The sequence below is a fragment of the Monodelphis domestica genome, chromosome 4 (assembly GCF_027887165.1).
Source record: "Monodelphis domestica isolate mMonDom1 chromosome 4, mMonDom1.pri, whole genome shotgun sequence".
In the NCBI taxonomy this organism is placed as follows: Eukaryota; Metazoa; Chordata; class Mammalia; order Didelphimorphia; family Didelphidae; genus Monodelphis; species Monodelphis domestica.
Window position 1 is genome coordinate 76,362,406 of NC_077230.1, and position 19,644 is coordinate 76,382,049.

General features: G+C 38.4%; 1 protein-coding gene across 32 annotated transcripts in view; it reads right to left on the reverse strand.

The window, feature by feature from the left end:
- ZBTB20 (zinc finger and BTB domain containing 20) overlaps positions 1 to 19,644 on the reverse strand; it is a 1,063,249-nt gene that overhangs the window by 360,568 nt on the left and 683,037 nt on the right. The window contains exon 1 of one of the 32 annotated variants that reach the window (XM_056797142.1): positions 7,231 to 9,494. The exons of 30 other annotated variants lie outside the window; for them this stretch is intronic. The gene's annotated coding sequence lies outside the window, so the exon portion shown is untranslated. One more of the 32 variants, XM_056797144.1, reaches the window with a different exon arrangement.

Here is a 19,644-nt window from a genome sequence, read left to right on the forward strand (position 1 = left end):
TGTAGTACTAGCAAGAGGAGGCTTTCACGGAGCTGGGAGAAGCTATGAGGACCTGGCCAAGATGACCTCTCCCAGAAGCGTTGGTACCGGCCACATCCCATAGCCTGGTGCTCTCACAATAGTGAAATGCACACGCCTAGACCCTCCGGTTACATATGCACGTGTATATACGTATAGGCTGCCGTGCCTGTCTGTGGTTACATGATTTTACACACTCTGAGGAAAACGGAGAAAATGGAAGGCATTGAGGAGGTCGGGAAGCAAGGAGTTAATTGTGGGAATCCAGTGAACCACACTGACTCCATTTTGTGACTTAGTTGTGCAGCTAGCTCAGCTCCCTTTCTAATCAATCATAGGCCACATGCCATCTTGTGAGCAAACTTTATTCCATTGTGGGAACTGGGAGAAAGCCTTATTGCACTGTTTGACCTGGGAAACTGGACCCCCGGTCCCTCTGTTGAGGGATCCTTCACCAAAGGTTCAGCTAATGGTGACCAGAAACACAGTCAGACACTAAGAATGATGTAAGGAGTTTTCTCACAATGTACATATCAACAAACTCATAGGTCGTAACTGATGATGAACCCCACACTGATCAATCGATTATTGTTTCTAAGTTCCTTTGATAGTTTACAGAGACTTGGGGAGGAGGGGGATGGCTCTTGCAGGGAACTGAACCTATGCACTTTCCCCTTCCCAACCTGGATGGTTCCTAAACTTTTGTTCAATTAGAAATTATATTACTTAATATTGTACTATTTCCTTTTAATCAATTTGTCTTATTTGAGTCATTCTTTATCTGTATAAAAAGTTTGTCTTCCCCCTTTACTCAGAGTCCAGGCTGAAGCTGAAGAAGGGGTTTGGTACCAATTTGTTGGGCAACTGGCATGTACTACTTAATGAATCGATATGCTTAGAAGATCAAACTTTGTTTTTTCGGTTATCTTTTGCTAGTTACAAAACAGAAACTCCTGATCATCAAAGGCAGGACAGTGTAGGATAGAGAGAGCTGGGCTAGAAGCCAGAAAGACCTAAATTCAAGTGAAAATGGACACATTCTGGCTGCATAAATATGATCAAGCTGCTTAACCTCTCAGTGATCTAGGGAACTTTCTACCACTATAACATTATAAATTGAAGAGAAGGTGCTGACCTGCATCAGTTCCTCACCTGGGAGTTCTATGCCAACGAAAATAGCTCTAGTCACTATGCCTATCCTTACTGAAAGGTGTCAAACATGTGGCAAGCAACAGTCCAGATTAAAATACCATTGGGAAATGTTTGACAGAAGAAATAAAAATGTAGTAGAACACTGATAATGTTAATATGTGGTTTTCTAATTTAATATGTGGATTTCAGGGATCCTTACATATGCCATTGTGGTCCTCATTTCTAAGTGAATATGACACCACTGTCCCACATAACACAAGTGCACACCCTTTGAATTCTTATTTTATTTTTCCTTTTTGCTGTACGTTGCCTCAAAGTATGGCTGAACTTGGATTAAAAATGTAAATCACATATGCACAATGAATATATATGTCTAATAAGTATTATGATTTTCTGCCTTCTCAATGGATGGGGAAGGGAGTAGAGTGAGGGAGAAAAAATGGAATTGGAAATAAAATAAAATCAATAAATATAGGTGTGTATATATATGAGAACGGGAATCACAGGGTAGCACTATCTTTGGGGTATTACCTTCTAAGCAATTTAGGAGACCACTTGTAAAAGAAATGGGATGGTACACTGGAGAGTATGCTAAATTCAGCATCAGAGGCTCTGAGTTTGAACCTTTGCTCTAATCCATTACTTGGACAAGTAATCTCATTCTAAGAACCTAGTTTCCTCATCTGTAAAATGAGAGGTTTAACTAGTTGATCTCTAAAGTCCCTTTTGAGTCTTTATATGATCTGATAAATCTATGACAAACTGATTTACTAAACAGACTGCTCCTATAAAAAATGATAAAAGTTTGCATCTCCATCAATTCTGCTTATGAAAATGAACACTAAAATTATGAAAAATACAAGAAAGAAATTACCTTTCATATAAATGAATAGAGGAAGAGTTCATGAACAAAAGATTACAGAATATAAAATGGGACAATTTCGATTACATAAAACTAAAACAGTTTTTGCCCAAATAAATACAATGTAACTAATATTAGAAGGGAGAGTTAATTAGGGAAAATATTTGTCACAAGTTTCTCTGATAAAAGTATCATTTCCAAGATATATGAGGAACTGAGACATTTAACTAATTGATAAATGATCAGTTCTTAAAGAAAGAAATCCAATTTATCTCTAGCTATATTTTTTAATGCTCTAAATCACTAATAATTAGAGAAATGTGAAGTAAAGCCAGTTTGAGGTTCTACCTCATTGTCATAACCATGGTAAAACTAACAAAAAAGGGAGATGACAAGTGTTGGAGGGGCTTTGGGGAAAATAGGTGCACTGATACAGTGTTGGTGGAGCTGTGAATTGGTACAGCTAATTAGGAAAGCAATTTGGAACTATGCCACAGTGACGTGGATTCAATAATGAACACCAGACCTAGAGTATAAGATCAAAGAAAGAGGAAGACAACCCATTTATACAAAATATTTATAGTAGTTCTCTTTATAGTGATAAAGAACTGGAAACTAAGTGGCGTTGGGGGGGACAGAACTGATAATTGGGAAATCAGTGAGCATATTATGGTATATGAATATCATGCTTGAGGTAAGGAATCAAGAGATGGTTTTACAAGAAACCTGGGAATACTTGTATGAACTGCAGTGGAATGGAATGAAAAGAACCAGAAGATTTATATTCATACATCAATATTACAAAATAAATAATTCTGAAAGACTTAAGAACTCTGGCCACTATAATATAAAACTATGATTTTGAAGAAATAATGATAAAGAAGGCAGCCCGCTGTCTAATAGCAAGGTGATGGACTAATATGCAGCATGAGACACTTTTGGAGTTAGTTGATGTAGGAACTTGTTTAATTTCACTATTTCTTAGAAAAGTTTTATTATTCTATTACATTCTTGTCAGGAAGTAGGAAGGAGGAGGGAGAAAATAAATACTTAATAATTGAAAAAGTGTAATTTAAATAACAATTAAAATATAATTAAAGTAAAAATGAAAAAACAAAACTGAGGCTTTATACTCTGTATATTCTATAGGATGGATATTAGATCTATTATTTCAATGGTACAACAAATTTCCTGGATGACAGAATTCCTTTCACTAATTCAGGCTGGCACCTCCATGATCCAGAACAATGATAGATAAGTGACTTTTCCAGAGTCACCTGGTAAATATGTGTCAGGGACAGAACTTCACCCAGCTCTTCCTAGTTCTGTGGACAGATTTCTATCTGCTATGCTGTGTTACTTCTCTATATTCTAGAGTTAGGTTAAAATTCTTAAGCCATAATAGTAAAACTATTTTAGTAACATTGTATATGTGTCATTGCTTTGTAATCTATAGAACGTTATAGTTTTGAATTCACACCTCCTATTGGGTCTCTGTAATAAGATTAGAAGCTCAGTAAAGCAGGCATCATTATTCTACTGTTATGAATGATGAACTTCATGATTTAAAATTCTAAGTAATGAAGCTCATACAGCCAGGCAGTGGTGGAGTGGGCAAACTTGGGTCTTCTTAGTCCACGTCGAGTATTTTTTTCCTACACCATAGTGGTGATTGGTAATAATAGTGGCAGAGATGGAGTGGCTATTGGAGAATCTATAGCGCGGAGCCAGGTAAAACCAACGTAGAGGTCTGAACACTTAATTAAGCTCAGTGCCTCATGAAGAATCTTATACTTGTACTTTTGTATTTGTCCTCGAAGGGAAAGACATACATTGGGGTCTGGACTTCCCAATGGAGTGTTTCCTCCTGGACACGGAGCAGCCCTTCCTGTCACTCACACCCTTACTCGGTTTGCTTACAGAGTTCTGTGGTCATGCGAAGTTCCCACGTCTTGCAATTGGAGAATCTCGGTGGGCAGATCACATTCTGAAATGTCATCTCCAGAGGCAAACTGTCGGACATTCATTTTGTATTTCCTTAGGGTATGTTTAAAGATGCCCATAAAAACATACTTCAAGAAGCATGAAGAGAATTAAACAGTAACCCACTTTCAAAAGGTTAAAATTCTGGTTCATCATCCACATGGTACTACTTGGCCATTCTGGGATTGGCTTTGGTAGACTGCAGTCCCTTTCATCTGGGAGACGAGTAAAGTCTGAGTGATGACAGAGGCAGGCACAAGCCCTAGGCAGGAGTCGATACTGCTGGGCATAGGACAAGTGGTATTGTTTTAAACAATATTTTTCTTATTTTTAACTTGTTCTCCTATTAAGGCTTTTTTATTCAGTAAACAACACAGTTAATTAAAAATATCTTTGTTGCTTTCCCATACTTAAAAACCCAGTGGGAGTTCAGGCACACCCAGCCTACGATTGTCTACTGGGTCTACACAACTGACGTTAACAAACCTTTTTGTTCCACAGGGTCCAACGTCATGGCTGGAGCATGTTACGGAAGGGTTTTTGCCATGTAACAGATTGGTTAGAATGAATTTTAAAATGTTACCACGCAACAACACCATAGCTCAATGGAGTCAGAAAACTGGGTTAGAGCCTCAGTCCTTGCCCTTTCCTAGCTGGGGGCTGGGGGCCAGTCCCTTGGGCCATTGGAGCTTCCGTTTCTTCAGCTATAAACTGGGGAACTCAATACGTCTTCAACTAGCTACCTTGTACAGTCGTTAATCAAGCATTTTGCAAATTGTAAAGTACTCTATTAATGTAGGCTATTCTTAGTATCCCTGATGATAATATATAAGTGAAGGGTATATTATACAAAGTATGTCTGTATATACACAAACTAAATAAATTATATTCAAAGTTACGCCAAAACAGAGGTTAGATTATTGTAGTAGTCTGAATATTGACTCTCCCCCCATATAGACACACATGTATATACATATACACACATATGTGTGCACCACAGACATATAGTATGCAGCTGGCTTTGTGTAAAACTATTTCTAAGGCTTTTTTTAAGCTCTTAGGACGAAAGAGTAATATTGGACAAGTGTTAATAGCAAGGACAAATAAAACAATAAGGCGACATCTAATTCCAAATATCTAAGAACATTGAATTAAGTGCCCTTCAGGCTGGGCTGTGGTTCTGGGAAGCTTTAGCCTATGAGAACCAGATTGGAGACATCAAAAGATTCCCTTCTTCCAAACAGCAATTTAGTTCAGATGCTACCACAACAGTCGAATGCTTTCACTGCCACCATGTTTTTATTCTCTTCCTGCTCCTAATAGTTGGGAACATGCCGGGTCCTTGAAATTGTACTAGAGAGAGAACAACATAGGAAGATCAAATATCTCTGCGAGACAAATTCATTGACAACATGGATGGTGTAGGAGCCACTGCAAACATATTCCAATATAATTTCCTTCTGGGGAGGGTCTAAACTATTAAAAAGGATAAAGAAAGAAGAGAATAGTATATGTGGCTTAATCTCTTGGATGTCTCGGCTAGTAAAAAACCAGACCTGATAATATTTATCCTTATTCCATCTTAATTCTTCCTTCATCATTTCCCAAACCATACTTCATCAGAATCTGTCACACCAGGCCTCCATGCAAGGGGGTTGACACTTCACTGCAACAGAGATAATTTCCCATTTGTATAAAAGAAACCGTTCTTAAGTAATGACAAGGTTCCTTTCCCCTTCTGTTTAATATCACAAATACAAGGGAAAAACGAAAGAAGGGGAAGTTTATTTTTCCCTACTGAAGGAGTAGAAAATAGCACAGCACCCCAGTATGTTAAACCTCTTGAGATATTTTTACTCCTAAAGATGGTCTTCATAAGAACAGTATTCTTTTCATAGCTTACTTCATACCGTACTGGGCTTTAAGGTTTACAAAGTGCTTTCCTCACAATCCTGTGAAATACTATTCATTCACTGTCAATTTTCCTTTTCTGCTTGACTGGGCAATCAGGTATTCAGAGCATATATAAATGCTTAGAACACAGAGACAAGAAAAGTTGGCAAAGAGAAAATCCAAGTGAAGAATGAATCCCCTCCTCACTCTCCCCAACCCCAACCACTACACTCACCCAGTCCTCCTGACTCCTGTAAGCATCTTGTTAGTGATGCCAAGGATGACATCCATCAGAGGCAGCCTGAAACCTACCCATGCAGGTTCATCCTGAGCATGAGTTTTAAGGATCTGCCATGGCCCTGGTGATCATAAAAGTAGTCTCAGCTGTGCCGACTAAGATCTCCATCTTCACATTTGATTGTTTAGTTGTGTTTTTTTTTCCTCTTTAAAAAAAAAAAAAAAACAAAGCAAAACACAAAAATCCTTTATTTCCTGCTTGCCTCAGAGACACACCAAGAATAGAATCCTTGACATATCAAATTCTGGAACCTCACCACTCACCAGGACTGTGGTTCCTGATCCAAGGGGTGACGAATAAGAATCAGAGCACAGTCTCCTGAGAGTGTAAGAGGCCTGGCTGTTAAGCTCCCTGCTCTGATTAGTTTGTAGAGTTCACAGTGTTCCAGAGTGCTGAGGCACAGAAATTAGGGAGGGGAGGTGGAAGGAAAATCACTGGAGCCTCTTACGATCTAACTTCCACTAACCGAGAGGAAATGTCTTATAAATAAACAACAGCAAAAGAAACAAAAAAATCCATCCCGTCCTGCCAGAGGAATGTACATTATTGTCTCCTGACGGAAAACTTTACACCACACCAGAATGCAGCCATGTCTCCTGAAACTACCTCCTCAGAAAAGAAAGGAGAAAAGCAGAAGAAAAAATCAAGAGAATCTTAGTCCCTCTTTACCCCACCCTCAAATTTTGTTGGGAAATTCATCTGAGTTCCCAGTAGACAAACTAAACTGAGCAATTTCAACAATGTCACTGTTCCAGGATTTCTTGCGGCGGCAGCTTATTAGCAAAATTTAATTTCTGCCTGGATCATTGCTGTATAATTCAGACATTTTCAGAAAGGAAGTTTGGGGAGTAGGAGGGAGGAGGGAGAGAGGAAGGAAAAGAGAAGAAGGGAGGACAAAGGAAAACTCCAGATGAATTGGAATGCCCTTAGCCCCAATGTGATAAAGCTAGCCTCCCACACCCTGGCCCGCTTCGCCACTGCGAGAGACTCCATGGGACTCTGTACATGTGTTGAGTCTACTTACCCTTTCTGCTTAGAAGCCTGGGGTCCCTACATTTACAGCTCATGCTGGACTGTACCGTAAGCAACAAGTGAAATGAGTTTGGTGATCTCATTCTAGTCTTTCGACTCTTGTCCACATCATTACACTACTGCACAGTTTGGCACAGTTCAGTATGAGTCAGCAGTCTCTGTACATGAAGGCCAAGGACTGGAATAGCAGGGGTGTTTTAGGTCAGAAAAGAAGTGAATCAAAAAAAAAAAATAGCCCGGTTAGGAGGGCTTGGCTCTGGAACATTAGGGGATATCGCAGGTCAAAATGATGTTGCCTCATCTGCTTTTACATCAAATGTGTAGGAGCTGTAGGGGGGAAATGCCTAACTGATACAAAGGGAGTAGCAGAAAGCGCCTCTGTCAGAGAAAAAGGGGGCACTGATAGAGCTTTGTGGAAGGTTCAAACCTGGATTGTTTTTTCTTTTTAAAGCATATATTTACTTTTATGATTTTCTTCAAAGAACTCTTCAAGTTGAAGTGAAGATCCATCCTTATTTATTCATTCTCCTGGAATATTAGTGTTGCTAACTCTCCCCTACCCCCCAAATTGGGTAAGAATGCATCCTTCTACTATCTCAACATATAAAAATATTTTTCGAAAAACCCACAGAGTCCCATGGTGAGCTTAACCGTCTCAGAGCAGTTTATGAGACACAATCATCTTTCCATCTTTTTAAAAAATTAGGCAGAAGTGAAAAACCAGGCATGTTTTAGTAAAAAAAAAAATCATCCCACAAAGCTGATCCAATTTGGAATATTTACTATGTTAGAGCAATTTATACCCTGCAACTATCCCATACACTAGAACTTAAAAGAAAAAAAGAATTTGAAGAGGCTTCTTTAAAGGTAATATGATAAAAGCGAAATCAGGGAAGCAGTGAATGATGGTCTTTGTTAAAGAGGAAAACTTGGTCCAATTGATCATCCCAACCAAATTGATTAATTGTAGGTCTGATTATCTGGCTGATGAATGCTGACACCCAGCAGCTATTATTATATAATTGAGATCCGGATCCACTCTCCATGATGCCTCCCACAAGAGTGGTCATTCTTAACTTGAGGTTAGTTTAGTCAGTCTGCTTGGCTTAGTGTCTTTGTAGAAGAGCGGTGGCAAGATAATTTTGTTAGACTTAGTCAGTTATTACAGTTTCTTATTTCAGATTGGCCCGTATTTCCAACTTTAGGCTGACCCCCTTCTGAGCCTTCTCCTAGGTATGATCACTTTTCATGCAAACATTCCATCTGCAGTTTTCATCACATTTTCAGATTCTCTAATTTCCAGCTGCTCTTTTGAGGGAAAAATAACAACAATTGTGTCTCCTTAGATATTTTCGCCATTACTTTACTGGAGATCATATCAGTAGATCTTTTTTGCATGGTCCCTTTATGTTCATGGAAAACCTTAAATTACTCTCTTCTTCCATGTAAGGGAAAACGTATTTGGTTTAATGATTAAAACTAATTCTCTATTCCACAGATTGAAGAACATGTTTCACACAGCCACCTGACTGGAGCACTACACAAGTTTGAGTAGGTTTCAACAATTCAGACCTTAATAAAACCAACCAATAGACTGACCTTACCTGGATGACTTTTAAGATATAGCTTCCTGAGGTGATGGAAAGGGAAAGTCAGGTTTATTTAAGTGATAAGAACCACCATAGCACTCATACTAATAAGCCAACTGATAAAACCAATCATTTGAGCTTTGATAACCAAATTATCTAAACTCTTTGAATTTAAAAATTCTTAGACTTTACATTATTTTATTTGAGGAGGAGTGGGGAAAAGAGGCAGTATCTATAGAAGAGAGAGAGCTGGTCTCAAGGCCAGGAAAGAGTGGATTCAAGTCCTGCCTCATAACAAAATATAATTTGTATGACCCTGGACAAGTCATTTAAACAATCAGTAATTTTAGCAACTCTCTATAAGACTATATAAATTGAAGAGAAAGTGCCAACCTGCATGGGTAGAAGGAATTTCCTCAGGGCCTTCTGCCAATGAAATCACAATTCCAGTCTCTATTCATATTCTTATTAGAGGAAGTAAAAGAAAAACATAAGATACTTATGCAAGATTATGTCCGAGGAGCATATAGATGCCTGAACTCTGCATTCTGCTACAACTCTAACCACACAGCTCTAGGTTTGTATATTTGCCTTTAATTTCCACTGGCAAAGTTTCTCTAACAATGGATTTTGTGTCAATCAGTGACTTGGAAATGATTCTCTCTCTCTCTCTCTCTCTCTCTCTCTCTCTCTCTCTCTCTCTCTCTCTCTCTCTCTCTCTCTCTCTCTCTCTCTCTCTTCTCTCCCCTTTTCCAATGTATTTTGACTCATATACACTAATAATACCCAGAAAGACCTTTCAAATTTAAGAGTTTAACCACGACTTTCCAATATAGGGTGTTTAATGTTGCTCCAGCATCAAGGAAGCCTACAATACAAAAGTGGAGCAGAGGGGCCAATTCACAAATGAGAGACAGTCTTTCAGAATAAGAGCCTCTAGATTTTCCAATTTAGATAGTGTTAAAAAAGGCTACCATCTCCCAGCTCCTTTTTCCAATCGATCCTGGTCATCATCACAGACACTCTTGACTACAGATCTGAGGATTGGCATTGGCACTGATGCAATTCTTGTTTCACCTCCATCATCAATCGCCAAGTGGGCTTTAGAATTGCACAGTAATAAGAGCCAGGAGGACAATCTGTCATTTATTTCCCTCCAAACTTTTTGAAATCTCCCATTTGTGCCCCGTTTCCCAGTTTTAATTTGGTAGCTGCCATTTTTCAGCATTTCTTTTCACAGGTTACTAATAACTTCTGATGTAGGACCCACTTCTCTTCTCTTTTTTCACTGCTGAAGCTTTTAATATTTCATCTGCCTTCTAAACAGCAGCCTGCTCTGGAGAAAAGAAAGGCTGTTGGGATTTTTTTGGTAGGTTGTTGACATAATGGCTCTGATAATTTGTTCTTCAGCATTTGACTGGTTTGCTCATATTTAGTTATGGGAAAGTCATCAATCGGCAGCAATTTTCTTTCATATACTATATGTGGTGGGGAGATCCCCTTGGAGATTGCTTCTTAGGATCTTATTTTGGGAAGTTAGAAGAGTGGAGAAAAAACACCAAGCAACAAATATGCTCTGTTAGGCAGCTACCTAGCATAAGGCAGAGTACCCCTGAGCTTGGAGTTCAAATCTAGCCTCAGATACTTATTAGCTCTGTGATGCTGGGCAAGCCAAACAACCTCTATGGGGATAAAAATAGCCCCTATCTCCCAGGGTTGCTAAGACAATCAAATGAGATAACAATTGCAAAAATTAAAATAAATTGCACAGTGCCTGACACATAGTAGGTGTTCTATACATTTTAGCTATTATTATTACTTAGTTATTAGGTTCCAGTCTCATAGGTAACTGACACTGTGTAAGCTGCATTGATTGATTCCATGGCTCTAAAGACATAAAAATCTAAACTACTAATCCTGTAGTATTGTTCCAAAAGAATATACCTTCAAATCTAAAAAAAAGTATCAGGGGCTGAGGTATAGCTGGCATCCCATCATAAAATGCATTTCCAATAAAATAAAATAGAATTTAAAGAACTTTGATTTTTAAAAGTTCACGGAAGTAAAATATGAAAACCTCATTAGTATTTCCTCATTTCAAGATCAGATAGTACAATTGTCATTTCTCAGAAAGACTGGAGCATTTTATTAGCAAGTCTCCACTTGGGGAAATAATGTCAATGTTAATCCAAGTCACAGAGAAATAAGTTGCCACTCCCTCTGTCTTCCCTCCCTCTGCCTTCATTTCCCAAGAAAGCCAGAGTGGACCCTTTCATAGTCATATTTATGAACAACTCACTTTGTTGAACTCCATTCAGAATGGTTAGTTCACTGTTACTCATCTGTACTGCCTTATCTGTGCAGGCAAACAGATCTGATTAGAAGTCAGCAGAAGAGTTCACAACCACCTACCCACCCACCCACCCAAACAACCAACTAACAAACAACAGCAAAAAGGCCCAGACCACTTGTAATTACACAGTGCCTTCCTCTTTCAATACTACCAGAACAACCGAAACAACAAAATGTCATCTACACTCTATCATTCAGCCATTCACATTTTAGAAATGAAAAAATGGATCAACAAAAAACTCCCCAATGACTTAGTTACATGATAGACAGGAGTTCACACCTGAGAGGCAACCACACTGGTGTAATGGAAAGAACACTAGACTCAGACATTAGAAAACCCCTGATTTCTAGGCATCCCACTCCATTACTTCCAGGATGTGACAACATCACTTAATCTCTCCAATCCTCAGTTTTCTCACTTGCAAAAAAGGGAAGGCAATGATATATTTTGGAAAGGGTACTAAATTAGAAGTCAGGAGACTTGGATTCTGGATCCTGCTTCACCATTAATGTACTGTGTAACTCAGGAAATTGCCTCTTCTTTCTCAGCTTTAGTTGCTTAATATATAAAATAAGGAGATTAGACTAGATGATCTCTAAAATCCCTCTCAGCTCTAACATTCATTTTCTATATCTACGTCACAGAATTGCTGTGAGAATAAAATGAGATAATGGATGTGACAATGTGTTGTAACCCTAAACTATTAATATAATCACCTTTTTCTTTTTAAAAAAAGGCAACACTAGATAGTCAAAGCTATAAACAGATAAATAAGGATGGGGAACTTGACTCAGTTATCAATATTTCCCTTTTCACAGTCTCTGAAAATCAATATTTGTCCCCCCTTGCAATTACTTAATTTTTGGTTTCTTATCTGAAAGATTTTTATTTCACACTAGTAAATATGTATAACAGATGTTCAGTACTATGTCTGGTTTATCATTTCCATCTCATGAAAATTTACATATCTTTAATAGGACTAATGCGATTTCATTTTAATTTTCTTTCTCCCATGTTACATGTCAAGGCAACATTCCAAAAGATGCAGAAGATGAATCAACTTTGCTCTAGTCTTTAAGGTACTTATTGATCACTGCCAGTCCTATTCTCATTACACAATTCCAAGAACCTCAGTAGTACCCTAGTTCTCCAAAAGACCTCCTCTATATAAAGCAATGCATATATTTACATTCATGCTAGAGTAGCAATTCTCAAACTTTTTGATCTCAGGATCACATTACACTCTTAAGTATTATTGAGAACTCCCCCAACAACTTTTGTTTAAGTGGATCAGCTGTAGTAGAAATAAAAATTAATATTATTACAAAAATAGATTTGACCTTGGGTACCCCCAGGACCTGGACCACATTTTTGAGAACCACTGCACTAAGCACAAATGACTGATGTCCGATCCTTTCCTGAAAAGCACATTTTGATAGCGGAAAAGATGAAGAATCCTGAGGAAAGTTGGGTGCTTCCAGTAGGAATAAGAACACTAAAGTTGTGGGGCACATGAAAACACTGGGTTAAGGATATCATAAAGAAACTTTGCTATTGTTCAGTCATGTCTGACTTTTCATGACCCGTACAAGGGTATTGGAGCGGTTTGCCATTTTCTTGTCTAGTTCATTTTATAGATGAACTACAGATAGAGAAAATTGAGGCGAACTGGGTCACATAGTAAATGTCTGAGGCTGGATTTGAACTCTGAATGATGAATCTTTTTGACTCTAGGCTGGACACTGTTATCTAATGAGCCATCCAGACTTGGTCCACTTAAAAATCTTGCCATAAGAAAATTAAATATCACCATCCCCGGCATACCGTTTTGAAAACCACATCCAAGCTGGTGATTGTATCAAACAAGGCAAGCTTTTTACGTTTTTATTTTTTATTTGATTCAGGTCACATTTTAGCAGTCATTTACTACAGCTGCAGGTTGCCTTTGAGAGTTTCTTTTGTGAGTGTCATCTCTGATGACTGCAAAAGAATGAGGGGACCCTATGCTATGTCTAAACACAAAATGAGGGGATGGCATTTGGGTCAGTGAGCAACTGTGAAATGGACGAGCAAATCCATTCTATTTGACTGTGCCCGTGTGCTCAGCTGGCTTTTCTCCTGTGACCCACTATACTTACACTGTCGCTTGTTCTTACTAGCACATGCCTTTTTAACCAGCCTTCCTGGGGTCTGCATTTGATTACAGCATTTGTGTTCTATTTTGATTCTATTGTACTGTGCCCTGTGGTGTTAGCAGGAAAGGTGTTATTTATAAAATGAAATTCTATTGTATTGCCACTTGGATTCAAAGAGGACATATAATATTAATATGTAATTTATTTAATAATATCTTGAATCTATTAAATCAATTTCTTGATAAGAATAGAGACAAGAGGGAGGCAGGTGGCTTAGCCATCAGGTAGTAGGACTTAAGGAATCACCTGGACCATCTTTTAGCAGAGCTCCATTATTTAAAGCTGGCACAGTCTCTTTCCCCTCAGCATCAGATATTCATTCTGGAAGGAAGAGACTGCCTTTCTTTAGCCAGATCGGTGCAGTGTGCACCTGTTTAAACATTCAAACATGCGGGTCCCACATTTTTCATTGGCTTCTGATGGAATGCTTTTAACTCAGGAGCATGGCACTTATTTAAAGCAGACACGGCCATGGCATCATCACTACCTTATTTTTATCTTACCCTCTTTCAAACCCCCTCCCCATAATACTTCATTTGTCCCCCTCATTCACTTATCCTGTACTGTGGTTGTCTGTGTACATGTCAGCTCCCCGACTAGACCAGAGGCTTCTTGAGGAAAGAGGCTTTGTCTTATTCAACTAGAATCCTAAGGTGTCCAAAACATAAAACCCTACGCAAAAAAGTGCTCAGTGAATGAAGAAATGTGATAGGGAAGAAGACGAAAAGAAAGGGAAGGGAGGCACACATTGATAGAGGACTGCTTTCACAAGTGTCGAAAAGAACTTTTCTTTCTGGGGTCTGAATAACTCTTAAAAAAGGGTTGGGTGAATTCCCGTAATGCCAGGACATAGGCTAAATTTCTAGGGTGATAAGGCTGAGAGGTTATTAGGGTAGGATGTGAGTGAAAGCACATGACTCTGCAGTCCACTATACATAGGCTTAATTGCCTCTGGGATGGCTGAATACTGTCTCTACCTCTTTTTCATGTCTGTTCTCAATTTCCATCTAAACCAAAGACCTCGTGTCACTATTAGTCTGATCCACATCCCTTTACTCATATTCGGTTTATACTTTCCTTTGATCATTTTGTCTCCTAATTAATATATCTACTCTCAAAATGATATTTTGGTAAGGAATAAGGCAGGACCAAGTGCAAACGATATATCTCAGAGGTGATGACTCTGTAACTTGCTAAAAGAAGGTTCTTCAAAGAATAGGAATAGTGGGTTAAGCTTCTCAGAGACAGAGTTCCTGGGTTCTATTCTTGACTCACTGACTCATTATATAATTTGGGTAGATCACATAATCTCTGTGTGCCTTAGTTTGAGAATAACAACATTTGTCCTTGTTCCATGCAGTGATGAATGAGATAGCAATTGCTTACAGGCTTTAAAATATTGGTCATGAAAGTCATGCACCTTAATTAAACAGTACCATGAAGGCCACAGCCCAGGTGGCCTTCGTTTCTCTTAAAGATCAGAAATAAGATAACCTAGTTTTAGAGAATCAGCCAATTAGAAGCACAGTGGAGACAGCACTAGACCTGGAGAAGAATTCTGGGACTTGTCAAAGGGTCAGGGAATTTTGCATGTCCCATAGATGTCCTTATCCTAGCAAAATTCCTGGAATGGCTGATATAGTATCTATATGGGGATCAGAGCACAAAATAGGCACACGGAAGAAAAGTAGCTTCCCTAACCCTTATTGACACTAATAATCTCCATCCCCAAAGACTGTCCACCCAGGGCTCTACAGTTTATACTGAGGGGATGGAGGGGATGCCTTTCTAATTCTATATTTTACCAGACACCTACCAAAGGCCTCTCGAGCCCTTTAACTATTACTTGATAGTAATTAGTTAGCCAGGTTTAATTAGCATTTAGAAAGTGGTATTGACCAAGGTGGTATACTAAGAAGAAACATGTTCCAATATGTCTACGACACACTTTTTTCCAGTATACATAGAGACCAAGAGAAAGTAGGTTATCGCTTAGAATGCATGTGATTCAGTCATTCAATAAATATTTTTATATGCCTGCCAAAGACCAGGCACTGCGCTGAGAGCTAGGAATACAAACACAAAACACAGTCTCTATCCTCAAGAAACTCACAGTGTAATGGGTGAGACAATCAGCAAATACGTATAAGCACGCCATACACCGGATAAATAGGAAATAATTAACAGAGGAAACGCACTAGAATAAAGAGGGGATGGGGAAGGCTTTCTAAAGAAATTCTTACCAAGGAGGAAGAATGGGCTTCTGGGAATGCAAATCTTGAGATAACAGATCATTCCATATTTTTTGTAGAGAGTGGGAAGAAAAGTGGTCACAGCCTGATGTGTACTCTAGATCTAGGGAGAGCAGATTTCAAGGGGTTCAGAGAAGGGATACAAAGGATCCCAAACGGCCTAAAATTCTACAGGCTTTCAAGATTAAATTGGACAGGCACAAAGAAAAAAACATTCAGTTGAGAATCAGAATAGAAAGTTATGTGAAGAGAGTGACATCATTAAGGGACAAAAATGTTAAATTAACAACTTTTAAAAATACCAGTACTTGGTATAAAGCTTCAACATGTACATCTTGCATTTGAAGAACTGAGAAACTGGGATTTTAGAGCGATAAAGGATCTCTAATATCACCTAGTCCACCTTCCTCATTTTATAAAAAAGGAAAACTCAAGTGATCTGAAAAAGGTCAAATGACAATTTTTTTTTTACAGTATCTGTTCTCCATGGCTAAACAGAGTCCAAAAGCTCTGTCCAAGATGGAAAGACAGGTTCATACCACACCAGTTGGGGATTTCCATTGTTTTGTGATTGTAATGACATACACGAGTGATTTTTACACTGTCCATCCTAAGATGCTTAAGGTAAAAAAGCAAACAACCAACCAAAAAACCGCCATATACTTCTTCAGTTCAGATACCTTATAGTCATTCACCATGGCCTTTCTCTGTTGCTTCACTGTAGCTTGCAGTTGGCCTTGGGTTCCTGATGGCTATGCCAGTTAAGCACAGGCTCTGCCAATGTGGGATGGTTTTGTATACAGTCAGGTATGCTTTCTGTCTTTAAATAGCTTATTACTAAGTTGGCCACAGGGTGATAAAATTCTGGGGCCATGGCTGCTCTCAAAGTTTATCCACTAAGGAAAAAAGAGGATGAGATCCGTGTTGGGAGATTCTCAACAAGGAAATTACTGATCTTTGAAGTATTTAAGCATAACTTAAAGAACCCAAGGTCAATTTGGGAATGCTAAAGCCTTTAAAAAAGAGAAAAGATGAAATCAGATTCTCATTATTTTGGTCCACTGGTAAACTACAAGAATAGGTATGTTAGATGTCATCGTGTTTAGCTCCTACATCTTAAATACTTCTGTACTTATCAGTCAGGACAAGGCGCATATTTGAAACTAAAATGAAGGCCTCAGGGAAAAAGTATAATATGAGAAACTTGAAATGAAGAGGGATTCATACTTCTCAATTTCATGCATCAAGCCAATGATTTCCTCTTCCTGTGACTACTACCATAGTGGCAAGAGTTTCCATTTTTATTTCCCAAGGGAGACAGATTGGGACCTGTCTATCTTACTATTTGTTAACTGAAAAATACATAGATCTACAATAGGGGAGGGGAATCTCCTTTCATGGGGGCTACAGAAGTACTAACTCTATACACTAGCTCATTTGATTCTGACAACTGGTTGTCCATCCCCAAAATAACCAATATGTCAAATAGATTCTAATTGTCTTAATCTAATTGCCTTAACAATTGCTTTAAAAAATATAACGTCATTTTCTCTTCCATTTTACTCCAAGAGAAACTGTTTTCATAAGGAAATTCTATGTTATAAATGCTAATTCTCTACTTCTTCTCCTCTCACTCTATTCTAAATGCCTTTGATATGTATATATAACCAATCTACTCTATCCAAAAATACCTGTGATCTCTTAATTGCCAGATCTAATGGAAATTTTCAACCTTAAACTTTATTGATCCCTCTGTGGCATTTCACACTGTTGATCATTGTCCTTCTGAATACTCTCTCCTTTGCTGAAACTTCATCCATGTCATCCATCTAACCATAGGTGTCCCCCTGAAGCTCTCTACTGGGATCTCTCTTCCCTTTTTTCTCTTCACTCACTCATCTCCCCTGAATTCATTTATCATCTCTATGTAGATGACTCTCAGGACCTTGTCATTGAACCCTCATCTCTTTCTTGAGCTCCAGTTCTGCATTACCAACTGCCTACTGGACATTTTGAACTGGTTTCCCCCTAAACACCTCAAATTTAACATGTCCAAAACAGAACTTAGTGTCTTTCCTTCCCAAACTTTCTCCTTACTGTGAAAGGCACTACCATCTTTCTATTAACTTGGATTCATAAGCTCATTGTTATTCTCAACCCTTTATTCTCCCTGATCCCAAACATATAATCAGTTGCCCATTTTTCTCACTTCTTTTTTCTGTACCCTTCTTTCCAATCAAATAGTCACTTATCTAAGTTTTCATCATCCCTTCATTAGTCTACTGTAGCAGTCTACTAATTGGACTCTATGCCACAAGTCTCTTTACATCTCATTCCATCCTCTCCTAGGGATGACAAATAATAGTTGATAAATCAAAATCTGGCTTGCTACCTGCCCTTGTGTGGCCAAATGAGCTAAAAATGATTTTAAAATATTTTAAAAGAATGTTTTATTATATTAAGTTGGTTTTTTTTTCCTTAGCTCAATAACCAGACAGAAAAAAGCAACAGGTTGGATCTGGCCCATGGGAAATAGTTTGCTGACCCCTACTCTACAGAGTTCACAACATGATTTTCCTAATGCTCAAGTTTAATCCTTTCCTCCTTTACCCCACCCAAAAAACCCCTCAAATGGCCCCTTATTTCCTGGAGGATCAAAGGTAAGCTCTTTTGTTTGGCTCTTAAAACTCTTCACAATATGACCCTTTATGTCTTTTCTGTGTTTAAGCATATTATTTTCCTCTACATATTCATTGGTTCAGCCATGCTGGCCTATATACACTATCCATAATACTCCTCACACATAATACGATCTCATTTCTCCATGCCTTTGCAGTAGTTGTCTTTCCAATCCTGTAATAGTTTCCTTTATCACATTTCCCTCTTAGATACCTGGCTTCCTTTAAAACTCAGCTCAAATACTCCCTCCTACAGAGTGCCTTTCTCTTGCCATCTGATTGAGTGTTGACTGAAAATCCTGGACTTTTTTGGTCAGTTGTTGTGTGGAAAATTTCCATATCTCCTGTGACTGCAAAACTTTGTCTACAGGACATAATGGAATAGAAAGCCTGGGGCTACAACAGGCTAGTTGGTAAAAAGACAATTCAAAGATAAAGTCCCAAGAACAGAGAATTTAGAGCTAGGTGGGCTGTTGTTGGGAAGAATATGCTGGAGGCAGCTTGAACTTATGTTTGAAAGTCCATTGTTATATTTTCACTGTTAATATTTTTACCTCAGAAATCAAGGCTTTGTTGGTTGTTTCATTGATTGTCTCCATAGCTAGAGTACTGGGCTTGGATATAGGAAGACCTGAGTTAATCCAATTTGTTAATCCAGTCTCAGACACAGAACTATGGGTCCCTGGGCAAGGCACTGAACTCTTTTGGCACCAGTTTCATAGTCTTTAAAATGAGCTAGAGAAGGAAAAGATAAGCCCCTCCATTATCTTTGCCAAGACAATCCCAAATGGTGTCAAAAAGAGTAGGAATGAACAATAACTAAAGAAAATAATATAGAAAACATTTTAATGTAGACTAAACTTAAAAGTCTGTCATGTATAAACTTTCTACATGTTTACATTTGTTTTGCCTAAAGAGCTGATTGTTGAGCATTTACCAGTATACCAAGACCCTAGAGCTCACCTAATTCAGGGGGTGGCAAATTACATCTCAAGGGACATATTTCCCCTTGCCTGTTTTTACGTCACCTGTGAGCTGAGACTTTTTATCATGTTTAAATATAATAACATTTTATTTAAACATTTAAAACCATCCAAACAGGGGCCATAAAAAGGAGTCCAATAACCTCATTTCATAGGTGAGGAAAATAAGACCCAGAGAAGGGAAGTGATTCATCCACTGATGAATGTTTTGAAGTGCAACAAAAGATACAGATTGAGGGATTAGAAACTCCTGTTGGAGGTTTAGAGATAGCATGCTAGAATGAGTTCTAAGAGTGCTATTTTTCAGGTTAGAAGCCCTAAGTGGGGAATATGGTTTGGGCGGATCATGTCAATCT